Source organism: Strix aluco, chromosome 1 (assembly GCF_031877795.1).
Source record: "Strix aluco isolate bStrAlu1 chromosome 1, bStrAlu1.hap1, whole genome shotgun sequence".
In the NCBI taxonomy this organism is placed as follows: Eukaryota; Metazoa; Chordata; class Aves; order Strigiformes; family Strigidae; genus Strix; species Strix aluco.
This window is the reverse complement of record NC_133931.1, coordinates 19,306,566-19,329,226: the sequence shown is the minus strand read 5'-3', so window position 1 is coordinate 19,329,226 and position 22,661 is coordinate 19,306,566.

Below are 22,661 nucleotides of genomic sequence, written 5' to 3'. Positions count from 1 at the left end.
CAGGCTGGGACTGGTCACCTCCAACACCTGACCTGGGTCACCTGGGTGGGGCAGGCATGATCTGTGACCCTGTCTTTTTTGTCTGTTTGGACTCAGTTTTCATAGGCAGCAACCTTAATATTCTGTTTAGAGTTCCAGAGCATTTCATACCTATTTTCTGCCTGCTTTTCTTTGCATTTCTCAAGGTCTGTGTTTTTGTGCTCAGCTTTGTTAACACTAGCGAGTGATGGAAGACTTGAGTGTGTTTTAGGGGTTTTAGGACACTGAGAAACTGAAATGTATCTGATGACTGCAGATGACTCCCTCTTGCTTCATGCTTCGTCTTGTTTTTTGTGTAATGGGAGTGCCCTACAAGTAAAAACCGCTCAACTCTCAATGAGGTAAATTAGGGGCTGCAGCTAAAAAGGGAATGGAAAATTACCCCTGTTAAATTAGATTCTTTCAGATTCTAAACTAAAGTGCTGATCTTGCAAAAACTTGTAAAAGTGAAAAAACACTGCTTAAGGTAGAGGGACTGCCAGGTTAAAGGCTCCAGAGCTGCCAATTTTTTCTTGATTTCTGTGTCTTTTACCTTCTTTGCATAGCAAAATAATGTTAAGATGCATATTAAGATATGATTTATGAGAGAATGGGTTGCATGCATTAAAGAAACTTAAAGCTGTAGTATATGTCTCTGAAGAGACATATGAAGTATATGTCTCTGACATATTGATGGCACATAATTCATAATAGAAAGATATAGCACATTGCATTCTTATGTGAACAGTTCAACGTCTGATTTCCTCAAATGCTTTCAATCTATTTATGGAATTTTTTTTATTGTTCTTGACCTTTAAATAGTTCACAATCAGCTCATGATCTGGTTAATTTTCCTCTTACTCACTTAAATTGCACTGTAAATAGAAGGATAAAGGTGCAATTGTAAGTGAATTAAAAATCTCCTTTTCAAAGTATCTTTGAGTATTTGCTTCGTATTCACTGAGCCTTTTTTTGTTTTGTTTTGTTTTGGTTTTTTTTTACACTTGGTTAGGTTAAGCTGAGAGAAAAAATCCACAGAATATATGGTAAGATACTACAAAGAAATGCACACTATAAGAACTCAATAGAACCTATTTTCTGAAAAAAACCCAACAACAAACCAAAACCCCAAACAGTTAAAGTACATATCAGTGATACACTCAGATAAAAAGTCATAAAACACGGTTTTATAATTTAGGATATGAGAGTTCATACCTCTTTTCCATGAACATAAGTCATTTCAGTGCACTCACCTTTGGGATTATTGTTTTCTCTCTTAAATGATTTCATCTGCAAATTTCATTATGTTTCCCATCTGGCATTTCTTATATAATGCTATGCCTTTGCTTTAGTGCATTCATTAAGGTAATTATAATTCAAAGTAATTTCTGAAAATAAGCCTTCATGCTACTACTATGTTCCTAAAACTTTATTACTGTTTGTATCTATGGCACTAAAACTGTCAGGACTAATGGTTCTGCACTGCTTGGCTTTTTTTATGTTTGTTATAAATGCTCTTGCCACTTGTTATTTCAGACTTGTTGCTCTGATTTTCTAGGAAGGAGAAATAACAAGGTGTGCTAAGTGGATTGAAAGGTGTTGGAAGTGCCCTACATTCTTTTTAAAAGCAAAAAAAGCTTTTAAAATCAAATAACTGACTGCTCTTAAATCCAGCTGTGAGATCTTATAGTTAGACCCATCACCTAGAGAGCCCAGACAGAAGAGGTAGCCACGACAGTAGTGCTGAACTTCCTCAGTGGTTTTATCCAGTCCTATTCCTATGCTTTCATGAGCAGTTTCTCCCTTCATCTCATCCCAGATTCCAGCTGGAAGTTTAATATCTTAAGTTAAATGAGCTCCTCCTATTAGTAAATCACTGAGGTTAGTCTTCCTAGATGAAGATTCCTGTAAAGTGATTGTGTGGTAGCAGCTGAATAGGTGGCAAAGAGAAATCTATAAAAAAAGAATCTCCCCCTGGAAAAAGACTAGACTATCTAAATGTTCATTTTTCTGAGTTGCCTTCCCGAGTGTGCCTTCACATTCTTCTCTAGTCAACATTGCCTTTCTTTCAAATGTGAGACATCAACCTATTCTCTTCACTCTATTTCAGCTTCCTTTCTCCTTATATTTTCCCTTTTTCTTATTTTGTCTATTTTCCTTTTTCTCATTCTAATTCCAGCTACTTCTTTTGTTCTTGCCATTACAGTGGCTCATTATTTCCACTGCTTTAATCTTCCTTACACTCCCTCTGTATTTCCCTTATCCCTCTACACTGTAGCCATCACTGTTCCCATGATCTTTCCCCTCATGTGCCAGATCCCCTAATTTTGAGACACTCTTATTTTTGGTTTCTAATTCTCATCAAACTCCATGAAGAGCTGCTCAGACATTCACCCTACAATTGTCTCAGGGAATTTAATGACTCTTCTTGCTCTAGCTTGGGTGGCGATTTTACTTCTTGTATGTGGTCCATCACCACATAACTGATAACCAACATATTTTTATGTTAGGGATAAACTTTGCCTGTAAAATCTACAATGTATGAATAAAACTTGAGAGAATAGTTTATTTTGCTAATGCTCTAAAGTCTCATTCAGAGTAGAGTCAACTTTTATTTTTGTTCTATGAATTCCTCCACTGCAGCTTTGTAGTGTGATTTCTGAGAGCCATACTTCATGAAAAAACATTAATGAGAAATCTTCTTACCTCTTAGTGATATTATTTTTATTTTGTACCTCAGAATGGGCACACTAATGTCACAAAATTCCTCCACTGACAGTTTTCTGAAATACCTCCTTTTCAAAAATTCAGCCCTCCTCCAAGTAAGCAACTAAGCCAAAGGCAATTACTGTTAGCCCTCAATGACAATATATTAGTGGATATGGTCTTTAATGCATACAGGAGAATTTAATCCTTGAAAGTTTAATCTTTTGTAATGAGATCTGAGCATCCGAAACCATAAAGCTGAGAATATGCATGGACATAAGGCGTTTATCACTCTGGAGATATGAAGTTGAATATATATTGGACAAAAAGGTGTTATCAACAAATTCAGCACTGATGAAAGCTTTTGCACATAAGTTATTTACTTCTGAGACAAGGCTGCCTCATTCATTTGGATGAGTAATTATAAGCAGTTTCCCTGTGAAATGTTATTATGCTTGATGTATTTTACAGCCAGAAAAGAGTATTGTATTTTAATATTTCTTCTTTGTGTGGTACATTCTGAAATAACTTTTCTTCATTTCCCTGTAACTGTCATTAAAATTTCTATCTATTGTGTTTAATTTAATGCTGTAATCTCTGAAGTCCTATTAAAAACAGTCAAGATCGCAAATATGTATTGACATAAAAAAAAAACCTGGTTAGGTTTTGCTCCTTATATAACTAGAACAGCTTTGGCTCTCAGAAGAAGATATTTATTTGGCTAACCTTTGCTTCAGATTATATGGTCAAATGACCTTCTGGCAATATTTAGGAGCTTTTAAAGGAAGGGAAAAACCAGACGAACAAACAAACAGGCAATGAAAACTACTGATCTTTTCAAAAGCTCTTTTTTTGAGTCAGATCTTCTTAATTTAGGAATTTTCAAATCTACTAGCTGTAAGATTATGTTTAAAAGAACTCTTCCTAATGCAGAATTTCAATTACTTTGTAATAAATTAAAGAGAACATATTTGAAGGAAATAACCTAAGGCAATTTGTTTCAGCAAGTTGAAGATCAGGCCCATTCATCACTTAGAGGAGTGACATTTGCTTAATATTACCCAGTTCAGCAGAGATACTCCACAAGAATGTGTCTGTATTCTTATTTAAGAGTGCCCACTGAAGCCCCTTGAAGATGAATTCTTCAACTATCCAGGCTCTTTTGATTCTGTGAAATGTCAAGGACCTCTTACGTGCAGTCTAGGAGAGCTGGAACCCCTGAGAAAGCTGCACAGGGAGCCACTGCTCCTCATCACGCACTCTTGAAATGCGTAAACCAAAAGGCCAGGTGTGGCAGAGTCCTCATCACCTATGAAGTTGATTGTATGGGCTAACATGTCTCTTCACCAACTACACCCTGGTAAATGTCTAGCCTTCTTTTGTTTGCCAGGAGGGTTGCTATCCTGAATCTAGAAGGAATTCCAGTGAAAGACTCTAGTAAGGGTGGACCACATGCACAACTGTAGCTTCAGCCGGAAACTGCCTTCCTCTTAAATGACTAGTTGAGAGCCACTTGGATGATAGAAGCATAGATACAACACTTACGCTTTTCAAGACCTTTGATTTATAGAGACAGTGTACCCTGCCGAGGGCTTCTGTTCTGCCACTGCTAGACAAATGACAAGATCAATGTTGTCAGAAGACCAAATTTTACATAACAACCTCCCACGCTGTAAGAATATTGAAGTGACCATTCTAGGCTAGACCTAAGCTCTTGTCTCTGAAAGTAACCAAGTGAATGACTCGGGAAAAATATGTTACGTAACAAGGCAATTGTATGTAATATTTTCTCTCTATACTTCCCCAGCCTCTGCTTTGCAGTGCAAGATATTATCTATATATTTAGTAATATTTAATGGGTTTCTCTTTGACTAACTTGTTGAGACTTCTCTTGAATCCAGCTTACTAGAACAAGCTGACATGGTATTGGTCAGTGACAGATCATCTAGATGAGCAGTGAGATTTATATGAAGCTGTTTGGCCCCATCCAGTGCATGTCTGGACTGATTTACCCTCCATTTCTCCAAAAGGACTACTCAGTCTAGCTGCACCATTTTTAACCAGGTCACAACAGTATCCACAGTCATTATGTAAGAACATTGGTACAGATTTGATCAATATAGAATGAACATAGAAATTAAAACACCAAATAGAAATATTCTTTATCTGGATACAGAATGTCTCATGTTGTATGAGCCTTGATGCCCTCATTTGTTCATCGCTATGCTGGTACTCTTCTAGTCTTTCCTCTTTCTGGACTTGGGTTGCTGTGTGGGTGAACAGTACAAGGACAACATGGATCATGACTCCATGCAACCCACACTACTTTTCTCCCATGTCAGGTGTGGACTTGGTGCATCAGTGCACAATAATGGAACAGTTCAGTGCAGTCTGGATGCTTCAGAATGGCCTGCCCCTCTCTTGGTGACAAGATGCTTACAAATCCATTTCTGCAAGTGATCTCCCACCTACTTCTTAGCCCCATTACTTCCAGGGTCTGTCAGTAGTTAGTTAAGCAAAGATTGGGTATAGAAGATGAGACTTCTTGTTGGCCTTACTTCATGGGGACAGGCAGTTAGCAGGTGGTGGCTCACAGAGTGCTGGTCCAGGTGACTGTGGGCAGGCTTTGACCTGAATCTGGTGTGGAATTTTTTCTGTCCTTTTCCAAGTGACCACTGTGTGGCAACTGCTGGCCTTTAGTCACGACTCCTTGAAGGCCCCCAGTGCAGGGACCTGTAGAGACAGCTCTGAGGATGTGGTGGATGTGCCCAGGGTATACCAGTCACTGCAACTCTGTCCTGGACTGTGCTGAGTCTCTGACAGGGGGCAACATTCACAAATATTTCAGTATTCTCATTTGGGGAATTACTTGTATGAAACTAATTTCTCACAGACTTCAACAAACTTCCTTCTTGCTTATGTAAGGAATGGTAACAGTCCATGACTATAAGGACAATTTAGTCAGAAGGCAGCCAGTACTCACCCCTCTGTATAAATGGTACCCGCTTCCCTCTGTAAAGGATTTCCTCATAGCTCTGTTTGGAGGATATCTGTTGATTTGGAGAAGATTCCCACTGTTGATACCCAGCAGTGGGAATACACAAACTCCAGAAAGTGCTTTTTCCTGGTCCCTGAAGATTTAACTCAGCTTTTTTTGGGCTGTGCCACTCAAGGTCCTGTCTCCCAGGATTCCTTTAGAAAGATTTAGCAGATCAGCAAAATAACTGAACACTGGAACACCCTGGGACTAAGCCTAAGCCCCGCCAGAGACTGGGAAGAGCTGAGCCCTGAGCTCAGCAGACCTCTCTACCTTATGCTGGACACAACACAACCCTTGAGGGGTTTGCTCTCCCACTCTCAGGGATCAAGTCGCTCCCTGACTCTCCAGAGCTATGTCTGGGTTCACAGTAACAGGCCATGAAGGAAAGTGAGAGAGAATAACAGCTTCTTATAGATAACACACACTCCTGTGTTTCATGGGCAGGAACTTTTGCTGGTCCTGATGTCTTCTTCCCACAGATGGATGGTAGCACAGCTGTGACAGGCTCTGGGGAGGAAGAAATCAGGGCTGGTATGAGCATCCATCCTCTGTCCTCCAGCTGACCTTGTCCCCCAAAAGTGTGTGCATGACCAGCCACAGGTCAATACCCCTACCTCATGTTAAAGTACTGCCACCAGTTCAGGCCAGTCCACACCAGTTCTTGTTATGTAACAACATCAAAATTGGTTCATACTTGGCTGTGAATCTAGCTGGTTTTCCTCTTTTTTCCTTATAACAGATTTTTTCTGGTGGAGGTGTCAAAAAGCAGTAAACCCTCTAGATGATGTGGAAGCTTATGTTGTCTTGGGGTGATCAAGGGCCAAGAGAAAAACTGCTGATTTGTGAAAGGGAAGGAATATTACTTTAAAACATAAATTCTGCTCCCCTCTTTTTTTTTTTTTGATCATCAAGATATTAAAATGCTCTGAAAGACCATGGTTTAGTTCTGAAAAACAAACTCACAAATACTGTCAGACTTGTGATATATAATAAAATTCAGCATGTTTATATAGCTGTTTTTTTTCTTCTGAAGAACTCATTATACCAGGTGGCAATACAATGTGATAGAATTAAAAGTACATGAGAAACCATAAATATAGCTGTTCTTAACTTTTGTGTGCTTGAATATACAACCTTAATATCTTTTCTTTAAGGAGATTTTTGTGATAAGTATGTGGAGTAATATTTATTTGCATTACAGTAATGCCCAGAAGCCCCGATTTGTATCAAGCTTGTTTATTGAGCTGTAGATCAAAATCCTAGTCTTTAGTATTGGAGTGAAAATTACTTGCTGTAGCACAGCAAAAGGCCACTGAAATCAGAGGAGAACAAATGGCAATAATACATATGCTACTGTCCCATCCCATCTGAAGACACCTATCTACATCTGTAACTCCAGCCTACTGACCTCCAGTGCAATAAGCCCTGCAAACCATTTCCTTTGCCCAGATAGAAATGTGAGGTTGCCAACCCTGCGTAATTCACATAGTCCATAGAGACTTCTGAAACCCAACAGTCAGTTCACAGTGCTTTAGAGCCCCTGAATTTGGAAGCTGGACAACTTTATGTATTATGTTTTGAATCACATTTTTCTGATTAATATTTCACAATTTCTGAGATTAGCTCCTCAGTGCTGAATCACTGCTAGTCATTCAGTCCTGTTTCCCACTACTTTCCCCTTTCTCACTAATCCATTTGCAAAAAGCAGAATAGCAAGATTTTTCCATAGCCTCCAAGTATACTTGTTCTCTAATCTTCACTGTTTGCCACTGATTCCACTTGCGTGCTTGTGATGTGAGGTCAGAATGAGATGCATCCTCAGTTAAAGAAAAAAAGGTAAGAGTTCAGCAGAGTAGGCAAGTAAAAGAGGATTTTTCTTTTGCCATAAAAATGTTCTCATTTTTTGGAATGTCTTGCTGAGAAACATTTTCAGTTAATTAGATAAATCCTCTTCTCCATTTTAAACAACCTTAAACATAATTTGAAACCATTGCCAAGAAAGTCCAATTCACTTTGCATGCATGTTTGAAATAACATTATATTGTATGGGAAAAGTGAAATCCAGTTACTAATAGTGTCTCTGTCATTTGAATGACACCTCTAACACCCTGTCCAGCAAGAACTGATGTTGCACTCATATCAATTGCTATTCCCTGGCATATCACTCAGTGTGGTGCTGCTTAGTGTTCCTGGAGAGGCAAATCGTTCCCTTCATGCAGCAGCAGGTCTTCTAATCAGTCTTCTATGACATATCTAGTTTCTTTTTACAGATATATTTAGTTCTGAAAGCATTTTTTTCCTCTTCATAATTACCATTTTCCAGGTTCCTATCTGATCAAAGCATAAGCACATTTATCCCTTAGATACATTTCTGCAGTGTTACAAACCCAGAAGGACACTACATTTAGACTTTTGAAGGTATAATAAGAACACTTTTCTCCACAGTGAGAATTTGTTCTTTTCAAATTAGTAGTATTATTATTATAAATTATTTAATAATTATACTAAAAATAAACAAACAACCCTAGACAAAAAAAAATGGGGTATACTTAATGTATAGTTAATTAGTCACTTGGCAGCCATCAGAAATAATTTTTATTTCTGTAAACAATGACTGGCATTTTAGAAACCATCTGAATATCATAGCAATAAAATGGATGAACAGATACTAAAGTACAAATGTGTTTTCTGAATAGTAACAAAATGACAAGTTGCAGAGAAGCAGAATAATTAGTTGGTTAGTTACAATACATTGTCCTAAAATTTCTATTATCGAAAACATTTTGACCTTGTTTTAAAGCATATGCTACATCCAAGCTAGCCACATACAGTATTTCTTTTATATATTAAATATATATCTCAGGTCTCCTTGCAATGAAGTATTTCAGAAATTTCAGCAAGTACTTGAGAGAAATGTCTCCACCTTTCTTTCCACCTGCTGTGTGTAGTCCTATTTAGAAATCAATGTCAATTATCTCATCAGATGCAGAGAGTCAGATTTACTACCTGAATTTAGCTTTATAAGGGAATGAGTAGCACTCAGGACCAGAATTCTAGGTACAGCCATATGCAGATGAGAATATTCAGTGTGTAAACAACTGCTATGCCATAGACATGTCCTGAATATTACTTATAAGATTTAATTCACTTCAAGTCAATTGAAAGACTCCATTAAAGGAAGATGAAATAGATCCTTAATAGTATGACATAAATTGCATTGGATAGGTACATTTTCAGTAGCAGCCACCCACTTTCAGTGGTCTTTTTTTTTTTTTTTTTTTTAATAAGAGACTTAACTAAAGTTGTTTGAAATTCTATAATGAAAATTGTCAGTACAGTTATACAGTCCTAAGAAGGGAGCTGGGGGTTGTGCTTTCCTTCTTTCAATTTATTTAAGAGGAGAACCAAGATTTATCACTGTTTTAATAGTTCATCTCCTTGTTTAAGCTTCAGTATAGAGAGAACACTATCCTTTAATCCTTTATTATTATGGTCATTATGGGCAGCTTAATTTCTGAACAAAAATCCATACATGCTTAAGTAATATTGCAAACTTAAGAGTGATGAAGAAAATACAAATTACAAAATAAACCCAGATATCATTATATCACAATTATTGGAAAGCAATAGCTCTTAGTTATTACTGGCAGGTCCAGAGCATGGGAGCTCTTCTACTCCCAGCTCTTCTGTTTTTACACAAACCATGATTACAAGTTCCAGTGCTTACAGACCCATTTATTCACCTGTTAGTGTCGTTATTCACCTTGTATCAGAGCAAGATGTTATCTTAAAGCAAACTAGTTTTATTTTTGCTTTTTAGCTTAAATAGATATGCTGTTAATTCAGCGTAGCTGTGCTTCAATGTCAACCATTAGTAGGCTGAAATGAATTAACCAGCCAGTTTTCTTGAAGACTCCTCAGGTCACCTTACAGTAGAGCAAGGAATTATGTCTCTAATGTGCAGTTCAAAAGCAGAACAGAGACTGATGGAGACTGCAGTTCTTCTTTCCTATATTAGAGAAGTCCCTTTTGAAGGCAATTCTAGAGCATGTTTTGAACAACTGGCTAACAATACAAATACAAAACCTCAGTAAAACAAGGAAAAGCAGGACAGAAAACATAGATTAGATTTTGAAACCTCAAAAATTGTTTTTGAGTGGTGAGGTGCAGCTAACTGGAAGGAGTGAAGGAAGTTCTCATTTCTTCTTTGTCTCTTTCAACAGATATGTAAGGTATTTGTCAGATTCTGGGCTCTTACAATGGAGTAGGTATTCCACAGACTGTATCAAATGTATTCCACTGTGTGATGCTTTATTAAGCTCCTGAAGAAAACAAACCCATGTGCTGTGTTGAAAGAGTCTTTCCTAAAGGAAAGAGTGCCATCAGTTAGGACAGGGGATATCTAGGAAAGTTTGGGAGAAAACTGCTGGCTGTTGGGCCCTCAAAAAGCAGCATGGTGATGGTGCTGAAGGATCGGTTTGGGGCTGTGCAGCTGTGGACAGATACCCAGAGCAGAGGGCTGGGACCTGTATGTTGATCAGTATCCCTCTTAGATTTAAAATTTAAAGGTTTCACAACCTTTAGTTTTGTTCTGCACTGAAACATGGAAGAACTGATGAAAGACCCTCATCTACCCCAGGCTAATGGTCTCATGATTTCCCTAGGACTCTGGTATCAAGGGCTGAAGGGCAGACTGACAGACTGACATCCTAGTTGTAAAGCTATGGAAATCCTACAGAATGACAGAATCATCTAGGTTGGAAAAGACCTTGAAGATCATCCAGTCCAACCATTAACCTAACACTGACCGTTCCCAACTACACCATATCCCTCAGCGCTATGTCAACCCGACTCTTAAACACCTCCAGGGATGGGGACTCCACCACTGCCCTGGGCAGACCATTCCAACACCTAACAACCCGTTCTGTAAAGAAATACTTCCTAATATCCAGTCTGAACCTTCCCTGGTGCAACTTGAGGCCATTACCTCTTCTCCTATTGCTTGTTACTTGGTTAAAGAGACTCATCCCCATCTCTCTGCAACCTCCTTTCAGGTAGTTGTAGAGGGCGATGAGGTCTCCCCTCAGCCTCCTCTTCTCCAGACTAAACAACCCCAGTTCCCTCAGCCGCTCCTCGTACGACATGTGCTCCAGACCCTTCACCAGCTTCGTTGCCCTTCTCTGGACACGCTCGAGTAATTCAATGTCCTTTTTGTAGTGAGGGGCCCAAAACTGAACACAGGAATCGAGGTGCGGCCTCACCAGTGCCGAGTACAGGCGTGAGATCCCTTCCCTGTCCCTGCTGGCCACGCTATTTCTGATACAAGCCAGGATACCATTGGCCTTCTTGGCCACCTGGGCACACTGCTGGCTCATGTTCAGCCGGCTGTCAGTCAACACCCCCATGTCCCTCTCTGACTGGCAGCTCTCCAGCCACTCCTCCCCAAGTCTGTAGCGCTGCTGGGGGGAACATCCAGGGAGACAGAAGCATCACAGAGTGAAGAAGTAATACATAAGATTTCTTGGTTTGATAAGTGTGAAGACACTGGAGTCCTGATGTAGGAAAAACCCCCACCTTTTTAGGTGGAACATGAGTGAAGAAGTCAAACAAGGGACAATGCTACGGTAATTGAGAGAGTCTGGTTCCTAAACTGACTAGCCTTAAGATAAGATCTTCCATGTAGTAAACTTATCAACTTACCAGCCTCTAAGAGGAAATGCCCCTGGCAAGGAATCATTTGTTTAGAAAAGTTTCCATGGTATGGCATTTTGTGGAGAGTAATGATACACAGTATCTTATATGAATGCTTCATACTGAGCGCATAAAATCAAACAGCAGTTGACTGAAATGGTTAAAGTGTTCTGTGAAAAAAACATTGAAAAATAAAACTGATCCATTGGAGCCTATTATAACACCCATATCCTCACAGAACAGAACAGATTTGCACTCTCACTGCCATCTGGAATGGAATTATGTTAGCAGTCTCTAAAAAATACAAATTAACTATTTCATGCATTTCCATTATGTGATCCTTCTTTTCTCTATTTGCAACCCCCGTTCAGTTAAGAATGACAACTTTAAAGTCATTGTGTGAATGTTGCATTTGCTTACTGTTCAGATCAGAAAGAGTAATAATGTTTGTGGAACAGATACATGAAACATGAAAGATAATTTAAAAGCAGTCTCTCTGTCATTGAGTTGCTGGCCTTTACTAAGATATAGCTGTAACAGACGCTGCTTAAACTTGCTAGATTATATATTCTTACAAGTAAAATGAACATCAGGTATGTATGATCAGTCTTTTACAGGTGTTTAAAATAACATTGTTGACATGCAAATCATGAAAAAAGTCAATTAAAGCATAAGAATATCTTTTTTACTGCTGGAAGGGAGCCCACAGTAGATTTATGTGGTTGCTCAAATTGGTCATTACAGTTAATGTTCAGTTTTAAAGCAGCACTGTGTGTGATTTGCAATTAAAAAACTGAGTTTTCCTCTTTCTCAACTATTTGTTATTCACAAGAAGTTGTGGAATAGTTTTGCATAAATAAGTTTCAGACTCAAGGCTGTTTCTGAAATGCTCACTTCAATGATTCAGTAATTGTGATTCATGTTTTGTAACCGATCACTAAAAACACATGGTATTGTTCCCCTTCTAAGAGAGGAAGACATAAAATGGTGAATCTATAACTCAATTTCTAGATGGATGGAAGAAATAGAACTAAAATTTAAGAAAACATTAAGTTTCATAAACTTTTTAAAATTATCCAATGTGTGATAGAGTAATAGAAAACAAGCAAGACTGAAGAAATAAGATGATAAATATGTAATCATTAGTCCCCAAACAATCCACAGGTGAAACATTTTGCTTTGGTTGGTCTCAAAGTTTGCATTGCTGAATTCTTATCATTCTTTAAGCCTTTCAGATTTTTATCTGGTTTGTCCCATGAACATCTGGAGGACATAAGCTACATGGAACCGGAGTTAAAAATATGTCCTGTAGTACATATGAAATAATTATGCCCGGATTCATTCCAGCAAAGTTGAGGCATTTCATTCTTGGATTTACTTGTGCTAAGGGAGGGGAGCACTAAGAGAGCTGAAGAAATGTTTTCAACTGATTCACTGAGCAAAAGGAGAAAATGCTTTTTATTATTATTTCCAATTCAATAAATCTTCCCAGAAAGGGCCATCACCAAAGTTGTGCATAGCTCTCCAACTGCAGTCTGATTAGATTGATTCAAAGCAGTCCTATCTGAATCCAGAGTGAAGAACTTCCCTGAAATCTGTGTGTTGAATGCTTAGACAATAAACTTGCTGGCACCAAAAAGGGCTCAAGAGGAATGATTCGTCTCTCCCTGATTTTGAGCTCTAAGATGTAAGTGCCTAAACCGGAGCTAGTCACCCTAAAGGTCCCTTCAGCCAATGGAAAATAATAGATGACTCTATTTTAGACATCCTGAAATGACTGCAAAGTCATTAAGATGACCTGTTTCAGTGTAAGGTTTTCTACACTGTGCTTATCTAGGGTTAGGTTAGATGACTCTCACTCCTGGTTGTAATATAACTTGTCCATACTGTGAGTTTTAAGGCAGCAGATTAGACCCTCAATGTTTTGAGTCTTTTTCATTAGTGCTATGTAGCTGCCTCAGGCATAGCAATGCCCTGCAGGAGACAATGCCAAAATAACTCTTCATTCTAAGTTATTAAGCACAGATTGAGTATATTATTCTGGATTTAGTAATCTTGCTCTACAAAGGTCACTTCTTTAGATTTATCTAGTTTTTAGGGTGCAGATGAGTTAAATATTTCTGTACAGCAGGTTTTGCAGAATCCCCTAGATGCCTTTCATGAGGAACTCAAAAGCCTGATCCCACTCTGTAGGTACCAGAATTGACTGATAGTTTTGTCTTACTTCAGAAGGAACAGGACTCACATGCATTAATAAATATGTTGTCATTGTGCTGGCAGGTATGCGTTGGTAATGCATGAGTACCATGTCAGATCATAACAATGAAATGTAAAGGAGAAGCAGCCCAGATGGCCTGGTAGAGCATTGCAACTTAACCTTCTTTTCAGATATTATGTCCGACAAAGACTAATTTAGTTATACTTCAGAGCAAAGCCCTTGAAATAGAATTTCCATCAGGAAGCCTGGAATGACAGGAAAGAAACACAGTCTGACAAAGCTTTTGTTTCTAATCACTAAACGAAGTACTGATGTGTTATCCATGACCACCAGTACTGTTTACAAGCTTGGTTGCTGTAGTAATAGCATCATATGAATACAGCAATTGAGACTGTATCCTTCTGGCAGCAGAATTAGTTTTCAAGCCGCTTTTAATTGCTTGTTTACAAAATCCTCTATAATTTTCTGAGCACACAGCCCAACAAAATAGGAAGAAACTTGAATAGACCTATAGAAAGTCTCCAGCATTGCCTTTCTGGGTAGAGAGAGAAACTGATTCCAAATTACAGAATAAAAAAGAAAAGGAAAAAAAAAAAAAAGACCAGCTCAATCAGATGGTCATTGGCATGGCTGCTCCTTCCCTGCAGCTGCACAGGTGGGAGCTGGAGAGTTCTCTCTCCACTACCAGGCCCCAGAGCAGCCCTGAGAGGCTGTATGAGGGGGCCTTCTACAAGTCTCAGACCTGCAGTCCCTCTTCTTGAGCCTGGGTTTGGTGTGACTCTAGGAACCCCACAAAGTAAGGATCACACTTTGCTGAGTCAGAAACCGAGGTCCATCAGCAATGATACCTTCCCCAGCACCCCAACACTGACTCACTGTCTCAGGTGTGGGTGACAGCTCTGAAACCCCCCTGCAAGCTATTAGAAGGGATATAAACCTTCCTGCTAGGCAGTGCAGCCTAGTGATTTAGGCCATTTGGCAGCACTTAAGTGCTGCTGCTCCAAAGCCGTTTTGAGCACCAGTGCTGAGACTTGTCAGCCTCCTCCTTGGAAGGACAGGAATATGCCTATCAATTTTTATAGAGCTTGAATAAGCACGGAAGACTTACTTTGTGTGCTACAATTCCTGCCTTTAGTTTGGTTGCTGTGGATGAGGAGTGGGACCAATGGAGAAAACTAATTGCTGTTCTTTTGTGGTTTCTCTGTCCTTTCTGTCTGGATTGTATTGTGTTATGCTCATGTCAGAAACCACCAGCTGGTTCACTAATATAATTATTTGTTTTCTTTTTCTCTCATCCCTTTATCATAATGCTGGTACTGTGCAGCAGATACTACTCAGATATCTGAAGCAAATCTATCACTTAGCCTTTGCCCTGATATGAAATTTGTCCCAAATGTGCAGCAACAAACTTAAAATATTCTTTTTACAATGTCTCCAAGGTTTTTCAGGAACCTTTCCCTGGAAAAGAGCCTGTTCTGTGTATGCTGGAGCGGGAATGGAGGAGGTGAACCTGGCAAAGCTTTAACCTGATTCTGCAGCATTATGACTGTTCATCTGTTTTGCATTTTAAACAAATGCTTCAGATCTTTTTATTCCAAAAAGGAAAAAAAAAAAGATTTTTTAAAGTGTGAAGGATTAATAATTATTCAGTTTACAAAAGGAAAGTATACATCCAGCTACAGTGCTTTTTCCCTCACTCAAAAACAGGTCTTGTCCAGATCTATTTAAAATGTTAAATGTTTGAGTTTACATACCTAACCTGGCAAGCCAGAATCCTACACGAGAGATTTCTAATCCTTGCCCAGAGTACAGGATGAGGTGCATTTCAAAACAGTTAGTAGCTTGCATGGAAGTTGCCATATGCTAGATGGTTGGACGTATTTTTTATCTGAACCTGAATCTCATATTCTGGACTTGTCTTATCTCTTCTAATAGTTTCTGACTATTCTGCCTTTCTTTGCCCAGACTTAACCTGTAATTCAGTCTTTTAAGATTTTATTTTTCTTTTAAATATTTTTACAATTAGCAAACTATCATGTATTTTCAGCTTGCCTGCCTTACTTAAATTCTTAATTGTTTTTGCTACAGTATTGCTTTTAATTAGCAGATTATATTTTACCTTGCTAATTGAACACCTCTTCACAGGAAGGTTAAGTGTGGAAATGAGATTGTCTGGAAAAAAACAAATTGCACTGGCTAAAATTGAATGTGCAAATAATGCTTTATCACTCAACACATTCAAATTCTAGCATATTTGTTCCCTGGGTGAGTTCAGTGGTGTTAAATACATTCTCTTATAGGTGCAGTTGACCTACTGGGGCATATTCCACAGTTTTGGGGCACTGGCCAGGAAAAATATGAATACTCAAGCTGGAGAGGGAGCTGAGAATGTGGAGAGCAGCTCCTTCTGCCTGTGTGCCTTGTGGGTCTGCATTTCATTGGGGTCATTTAATGACCACTTGGTTTTGCCTCACAGACTGGATTTGGGTTGCAGGGTACAATGTCAAAAGCTGTGGCTTACTGCATCCCATATAGCATCTTTTGTTTCTGAAACAGGCACTTGTGCGACTTTCTGTCCTGTTATTGCCCCCGTACTCTCTTCTCCTGCCTATTACTAGTATTACTAGTACCTGCAACACAGGCCACATCATTCTACCATGAATAATCTAAAGGACCATGTCTCTCTGGCAAATATAGCTCTGATCTGAGACTTATGAAAAAATGCAGGCAAGAATAGCATGCTTGATCTTAAACTGAAGAGATAATGTGAATGGAAGCATACCATGAATAAATGAAACTGTCTTGATCCACCAGCTGGAGATAGGTCTGCAGTCTGTGATGATGTATGTGATAGAGAACATAAGCAATGATTACTGAAGTACTGAATTGTCATCAGAAAGTGACATTCTTGATACAGAAAGATACCACATAAAAAACACCCGTCATTTTTGCACTGAATATTTTGCTTACTCTAGTGTTGGAACATTAAATAATTGTTAATAAGATGCACTGCCTCTCAACCAGACTGAAATCCTGGTGCCAGGTGAGGACAAGACCTTTCCCTTTTCATTTTTTTTTTTTTTGGCTTGTGTATTGTCACATCTGTTCTAATGAAGTCTCCTGCTGGACAGCTGATGGGAGCATTTGTAGCATAATACAGCCTCTGTATTATAATGATGGCCAGTGGCATTTTGTTAGCTCAATCTGCCAGTATTTCTATTGTTATGCTTGTACAAGCAAACTGGATCCATCTCCATATGGAAGGAGGCAGTCTGTGTAACAGAGGCCATAATTTGGATGTCGGTTTTGGTCCCTTTTGTGGTCCAACTACATATCCAGCTTTCACACAACAAAACCTCTTATAAAAAGCATTGGCTGGAAAGTGGGCCAAATTCATCCTGGTGTAATTCCATTACATCAGCAGATTTGCCATGGGGAACATGTCGCATTATTCCTACAACAAACCCATATGAAGGCTTTTTGGACAAGCTTTGCTCCTTTACACTGTCAAATTGAATATAGGGTTTGTTTTGACCTACACATTGGGATGGAAAGGTCTTTAGGAAAGGGCTGTGTTTTGATTTAGTGCAACACTTGCACAATGGGATCTTGTCTCTTGAGTGTGTTTGCAGTACTAATTATACTAACTCTCTAAACCCAGAAGACAGATATTTTCTCAGAATGTATTCCTTCTTTATTTGTTACTGAAGTCTGGTTTCCTAGTGATATAAATAGATGTGTTACATGACAGGTCGTTCTTGACCAACTGTAAGCGTAATGCTTCCAGTACTTTGGAAATTGTGGTTCTGTTGGCTCCTAATCAATGCTGTCCTTGTAGCTGTGAGAGAAACACCACACTTGTTTCTTTTGACTTGGATTTTGTTTCTAATATAGGAAAACAGAACACAGGTTTGTGGGGTAGGTTTGTCTACATTTTGACACTGAAAGGCTGTGATTGGCAATTCTTCCATCTGTTATTCAGCAATTCCTGCCAGGAAAAGAAGATGGGAGGGTTAAATGAGGACTGACAGCAGAAATAACAAATAGCAGGAACTGGAAATAGATTAAATCTGATCTTACTCCTTTAACCTGAAGTCTACTTCTTACAAAAAGATTTTTTTAGTGCTGATCTACAGAAGAACAATGCAAATATGAAGCCACACATTTACACACAGTTCAGGGCAGAGGTGTGTCTGATGTACAGAGATGAATGGCTAGAATGAAGTATGAATTATTAGTATGTGATCTAATCTGTGGTATGGACTATGATGCATGTCAGTTAATGAGCTGAAAAGAATGTCTTCCTTTGCACTGAACTGTGTTCTTCAGTTCTTGTGAAAAGATATGAGGAGTAAAACACTCAAAGTTGGTCACAAAAAGTCACTGGTAAATCTCAGCTGAAGAATGTCAATTTCTTATTTTAAATTTAAATTAATTTAAATTACTTTTCTCTTTCCTGTTCTATCTTCATTATTTTTCTTCTCATACTCAGTATTAATAATGGCTCAATCCGTCTGTTTAGGGCTTCAGTAGTAATAGCTTTTATCACTGCAGCAGCTAACACACATCGCAAAAGCTATGGAGGGATCCCATGGAGCCTGTAACTCTTAACAGTTTCTGACATCATATTCTGAAGGTCATAATGATGTTGCTAGTGTAGGACAAAGGAGTTCTGAGTTCATGAATGTTGCTTCACTGGACAGCAGTTCTTAAGCAGAGACGTGTACATCTTGGAATATTTTTCCATAATTCAACATGATTGGATTGCATAATATATTTCATACCTCGGGCTGAGAGTTACAATTCAGAAATCTGTAACACAGGGCCAGCTGTAAAGAGTGACATCATTAGTTATATTTTAACTATTTTCAAGCCAACTGCCTTTTTTGATTGTGTTGAAAAAATGTGCTTAGGACAAGTGAATTCACTGTGCTTGGTTTTTACGGCAATTGCAAGAGGCCATTATGAATTCTCTTCCAAGTTACCCTGAGAAACTGGTTCATGCATTAGGTAGTGAAGAGTCATGCACATTTCAGCCATTTGCCAAGATGTCTCACCACTACACAGAGTTGGAAATAGAGCTGCATTTCTGCATCAAGCTGTTGGAAATGAAACGTGTATCAGCTTACAGCACTACACATTAATACTACATGACTTACAAGCACATTTAGTTTTATTAAAAGCTGTACAAAATTAAGTATAGAGGAAATCTTACATCTATAGGAGTCTTGCTTTACTTGATAAGGAAGATTTCATTTTCAGAAGCTGTTACAAAAGCGTGCTTTTCTCACATCATAGTAGGCATTTGTACATACTTTTAATTAGATGAACACGACTATGGACTTTTTAAAAACCCAACCTAACTTCAGGCTGTTCTGGGTTCCTCATTCTCTGGGATGTTATAAATCCATCTTGGCATTCCGAGACAGAGTGGGAGCAACTGATGTTTCTGTGGGCTGGTGTTGGGCTTGCTGGTGACATTAAGTGGGATCCCTTCCTTTCCCTCACCCAGCTAAAGGGGTTGCTGATGTCTGCAGAGCAGAAATATAGCATGAGTAAAATAGATAATAGTGCTCCAAATACCTTTAAATAGGCTTTGTTGTTAGTCTAGATTTTTTTGTTTCACACAGAAATCCTATAAAAGGGCAGTCTGCAGTACCTCCCTGCACCAACTTTCCTTCCTGTTTTTCTGTGAGAAGGGGTGTGTATGCTCATGCTTTTCAAGCACACCTGTGAAAGGCACATGCAAAATGGCCTGTGCTGTCCCTGTTGCTGACAGTGCCATCGTCTAGCAGAAGCACCATTCCTATATATCGGGGTCAAAGTTTTGTCAGAAAATATTCTATTTCATATATCAAAACAAAAAAAAAAGTTAATTATAATGGAATTCTTCAGCTTAGACTTTCATGAAAATCAATTTTCTGAAGGAATGTCTTTAGTTAATGACTGCTCATCAGGTCAAGCTCACTATTTACACCAAACTCAAATGTCTCATCAAGCTCTTATGAACAGTGAGTGTGTGACAGCTCTGCTTTTGTTTGGAGAGGTGTGTGTTTTCTAGTACTTGGGTTTAAATAAAAGGCAAAGCTGTAATAATTACAGGACTCATTAAAACTCTCAAAAACCCTAATTGGCAAGAGGCTATAATCAAAAAATGCATCTCAGTCCTAGAGAGGTTATTGGCTCCAGCCCTCCTCTTTAGTGAATAATGTTTTCAAGAGCCCAGAGCCCTGGAGACCCCTTGTCTGCAATCAGAGGTGTGACTACAGCCTGCACTGCTCTGCCCTTTCTGCAGTGAGGCTATGTGATAAAGAGCACAGACAACTAAGTACCAGAGGCATCAGCAACAGTTGCTCTAGTGCAGTTTAGATGATGATCATCTCAACAGAGTATGTTCTGGTAGAGCTGTGTGCATGCCTGTGTACCTCAGTGGAGGTCGAGAGGATAATACCATGGAAAATGATAAAAGCATGTCACTCATTATCAAAATAATTATAACAGTATGACAATACTTTGTTATGTCAGAACACAAAAAATGGGCATTACCTTGTAAAAGACCTCGTAACTTTCTCCTTTCCTTTTTGGTACTTTTTGTGCTCAAGCTGATTTGCCAGATTTGCCATACAGCAATCCCACAAGCTCAGAGTTGGTAGCAAAACTCCTGTCCTGGGCGGAAATTGCTCAACTTAGTTTATATCAAATCAAGACTGAAGTGTTTTACTGACTTACTAACACCACATAATTAAGTGAACTATGTAGTGAACTATGCATTCAGGATTAATATCAGTAATGCAACAGGTAAATCACAATCTTAGACACTTATCAAATATTAGCAAACACGAATTTCTAAATACCTTTCTATAAGTTACCCCCAGAAGTGATAAATCCCCCCTCAGCTACCAGTAGACCCACTTCTCCTGGACATGGGACTTCCCTGATGTGCTGGTCTCTGCAACCTGGCACTCCAATGTTTTGCTGGAGTATCTCCATTAGGTCCTTGTCTTTTGTGTACTGGGGATCTCAGCACTGGACATACTACCCAGATGTCTCATCAGTGTTGAGCAGAGGAGCAGGACCACCTTCTCTGATCTGCTGGCAATGCTCTGGCTGATACACCCCAGGAGTCTGTTTGCTTTCTTCAAAGTAAGAATGACAAAGAACAATTTTAGTGATGTTTAAAAACTTCTGGTGAGTTTGGTCCACACTGTCCCCAACTAAAAGCTGCCCCTAAACATCTACAAACAAGTATATGATTTTTCAGACTGTTAGTTTTCACTGTAGTCTATGTCATTGCATTTTCACTATTACTGCTTCCTGTACTAGGGAACCAAGGTTAATGTGGACTTGCTCTGAGTAACACATCTACACCCTTTGATGTCAGTTTTTTAAAGTACTTGGTGTTTTAAGCTAAAATGCTGAATTTTCATCCAGTGTAACTGATGTTCTAACTCATGATCCTTTCTGCCATGTCTGCTGTGGGATGGAAATGGCAGGACAGATGTGAGGACAAGAGGTAGTTTCTTATCTTAGTGTGATATTCTAAAGATAGCAGAGTAACATTCTTAATTTGGTACCTTAGCGGTGACTGAGCTATTTTCTAAAACTGTGGTAGTAAGTACATGGTGTAGCTTCATGTTTCAGAGTTGTAATGTCCTGTACTGTTTCACAGAATCACAGAATTGTCTAGGTTGGAAAAGACCTTGAAGATCATCCAGTCCAATCATTAACCTAACAATGACCATTCTCAACTACACCATATCCCTCAGCACTATGTCAACCCGACTCTTAAACACCTCCAGGGATGGGGACTCCACCACTGCCCTGGGCAGACCATTGCAACACCTAACAACTCGTTCTGTAAAGAAATACTTCCTAATATCCAGTCTAAACTTGCCTGGCGCAACTTGAGGCCATTCCCTCTTGTCTTATCACTCATTACTTCATTAAAGAGACTCATCCCCAGCTCTCTGCAACCTCCTTTCAGGTAGTTGTAGAGGGTGATGAGGTCTCCCCTCAGCCTCCTCTTCTCCAGACTAAACAACCCCAGTTCCCTCAGTCGCTCCTCATATGACATGTGCTCCAGACCCTTCACCAGCCTCGTTGCCCTTCTCTGGACATGCTCGAGTAATTCAATGTCCTTTTTGTAGTGAGGGGCCCAAAACTGAACACGGGAATCGAGGTGCGGCCTCACCAGTGCCGAGTACAGGGATCAGATCACTTCCCTGTCTTTGCTGGCCATGCTATTGCTGATACAAGCCAGGATACCATTGGCCTTCTTGGCCACCTGGGCACACTGCTGGCTCATGTTCAGCCAGCTGTTAACCAACACCCCCATGTCCCTCTCTGACTGGCAGCTCTCCAGCCACTCCTCCCCAAGCCTGTAGCGCTGCTGGGGGTTGTTGTGGCCCAAGTGCAGCACCCGGCATTTGGCCTTATTGAAACTCCTCCAGTTGGCCTTAGCCCATCGCTCCAGCCTGTCCAGATCTCTCTGCAGAGCCTCCCTACCCTCGAGCAGATCAACACTCCCACCCAACTTGGTGTCATCTGCAAACTTACTGAGGGTGCACTCGATCCCCTCGTCTAGATCATCAATAAAGATGTTAACCAGGAGTGGCCCCAAAACCGAGCCCTGGGGGACACCACTCGTGACCGGCCGCCAACCGGATTTAACTCCATTCACCACAACTCTTTGGGCCCGGCCATCCAGACAGTTTTTTACCCAGCAAAGCGTGTGCCCATCCAAGCCTCGAGCAGCCAGTTTCGCCAGGAGAATGCTGTGGGAAATGGTGTCAAAGGCCTTACTGAAGTCAAGGTAAACAACAAGGTCAAGTTTTGTTGCTCAGTAAGAATGCTCTGGTTCTTCTGTCTGTAAGAGCTGAAAGCAGAACTGGCCTTCATCTGTAAAATGATTTGGTAGTCTCAGCCCATAATGGGATAGATAACCTTGCTGCATAAACAACAGGATTGACAAACACTTCTTGGGAGACT